Source organism: Toxorhynchites rutilus, chromosome 2 (genome assembly GCF_029784135.1).
Source record: "Toxorhynchites rutilus septentrionalis strain SRP chromosome 2, ASM2978413v1, whole genome shotgun sequence".
NCBI classification, from domain to species: Eukaryota; Metazoa; Arthropoda; class Insecta; order Diptera; family Culicidae; genus Toxorhynchites; species Toxorhynchites rutilus.
This window is the reverse complement of record NC_073745.1, coordinates 50,935,000-50,937,902: the sequence shown is the minus strand read 5'-3', so window position 1 is coordinate 50,937,902 and position 2,903 is coordinate 50,935,000.

Below are 2,903 nucleotides of genomic sequence, written 5' to 3'. Positions count from 1 at the left end.
TTAGACGCGTGTTTGATACTTGTTGAATAGCGATACACGGAAGATGCCTCTCGTTAAATACCCAGTGCAATGCGTGCATTGATATAAAGAAACAAATTGCGACATATGACCAACTAGTGTATTGTTCTCGCAAAGGCAAGAAAGAATCGTTGCTTCTTGAAATGATTCTACAAAACCACGCAAGCCATTAAAACTTTTCAGGGTCCCCGGAACTTTTTACTAAAGAGTTATTTATGAAATTCCCACGTATTCGCAAATAATATCCGAAATGATAAACCAACAAATTAAAAAAAAGGTTTCGTAGTACTACGTCCTAAGCGGTCGTGTCTCGGATACAACCCGTCGAATTTTTTCAACTGGACTTATCTATAACAGGGCATACGTTAACTGGGCTGCAAAGCAGCTATGTATCAATAATATAGTGTCATCCTCAATTTCAAGTATTGTTTTTGCTATTTGCAGTCTAGTTAGCGAGTAAAATTCGTTAATTGTATTGATTTCCCAGCCCAATTGACGAACGATCACTATATGGGTCACTCGTTACTTTGATGAAATCTTGGATGAATTTTAGTGACGCATGAAATATTGCATCTGATTACTTCAATTTGTTTACATTCGAAAAAGGTCTTGCTATTTTGTTTGAATTATTGCACACAGCACTGTGTTGCATACAACATTCATGGGAACGAAGCTGAAATAAAGATTGCATAATACATGATTTACCTTCGCGTCCATTCGCAAAACATACCTCTTTTATTTGTTGAATTGCTCACTTGTTTTATTACTTCCACTATTGATGCCCCAGACGAAAAAAAATGCAGGATAAATTTTCCGTCTAATGGTATATTTTATAACATATATCGTGAGAACGATTCTGCCTAATATGTATTTGAAAACTCTTAATAAACGTTACATTTTTCGTAGAGTGACCACCTAATATAGAAATCAAAGACGTAGTCCTACGTCAAAACAATTAATCCTCTGCGGTCGTATTAAATTGCATGTGTGTCGTACTGGTCGGAATTATATTTCCATGAAAAAGTAATGATACATGCAAGATTATGAAAAATATCTTTTTTGTTAACTATATCTATGTATTAACTTAACAATGTATTTTAATGTGATGTTTTTATATAAAAAAGAATTTGTCGCTTGAGACACTTTCGCGATTATTCAAATAACTTGAGACATTTATGTGGTTGAGAGCAGACAAACAACGGAACGGTAAAAAAGGTATGGTGGCTGAGAGCAGACAAAGGACCACAAAGAGTTTATATTGAAACACTTTGATTTCAATGCGAGTGGATTTTTTTGGCCATGTACGTGTATAGCCTCTCAGTACTTTGAAATTATTGTAACAAGTTTTCATTCGTTTTTCTCAAGGTGTCGATTTTACCCGCACCCGCATATTTCACCTAAAAACATCAATTTTTGTATTCTATCAAAGTTCTACTCAATGAATAATGAACAGATTCGGCAGAATTATGTATGTTGAGTTTGCATCATCCCATTACGCGAAAATGTCATGGAATGCACCGTTTCTCGTCTCTCGTTACCAGTAGTACCTAAGGTTTTTTTTAGGGGGTCGGTCCTACCTAGCAAACATTAAATCGCATAACAAGCGTATATATAACATCATATGCCCTAAAATTTGGTTGGCATATAATGCGCCTAACTGGCATATACATGCAAAAGTGGAGGCCATATACACCCAGCAAACATTTAATCGTATAATTTTGCACGTGCTAAGTCTTACAAGAAATCAGAATAAATCATAATCGCATATAATATCAATCAAAGTATGTATCGTGTATATTGGAAATCGCATAAAATGTAAAAACTCGATTTTATATATCATTATCAAATTAAGTCGCAATTCGGTATAATAAACATCAGTTTTATGATGTACATTGTCATAAAAAATATTTAATTCACATCATATGCGTATATTACGCTGATGCAGTTTGTATGTCGTATAAGCGTACAATTTAAATCGATTCAGTACTGCATTAAATCGTGTTGTATGCTGAAGAAAATCATGAAACAGTAAATCATATTAGATCGTAATAAAGAACATATGACATCATATTGAAATGTCAATAAAGTTGACAAGTTTAATTTCATAACAGCAATGTCTGAACACATACGGAAGAATAAAATAATTAAATTTAAAAAAAGTGGCTCTTATAGTCGATTACTCACAAAACATCGCAACCGCTGGAGAGAAGCTAAACGGATCGAAACAAATATGAGCGAAACTCATAACCAGATGAAAATGGAATGTTGAATGAATCACCAAAACAAAACAATTTGGATTTTGATTTGATTGCAGGATTAAATCAATTCAATGACTTCATTGATGATGGTAATTTATTTTTAATTTTTAATGATTTCATAAAACGTGTTTAATTTCAATCTATTACAAGAAACCATAGATTTTTTATGGATTTACAGAAATGAACTGCTGAATGTCAGCACTCGAAATTGCTGATGTTCGATGAAACATGCTTCTAATGAAACATGCAGCAAAACGATAATACAGACAACCGGAGTTCGAACCTACATCGGATCAGTTTTCACCAAACATCAATCTGTGCCATTTTAAACATTTATATTCCACTCCCAACACAAGTAAATTTAATAATTATTATTTCTACAAATATAAATACTCATATAAAAAAATGGCGATTCGTGAGGTTATAATAAACATTTTATGAGAATATTTTGCACCATTTGTTTTTTTTTCTATGTCTGTAATAAATCGTATATGAGTATGGCAAAAGTCGTATTAGGTGCGTTGACAATTCATGAATATATTCATATTAGATCGCAATTCAATATCAACATAATCGCTATTATAGTCGGCCAAAGTTTTATATTCATCCAAACTAATTCGGTAAGCA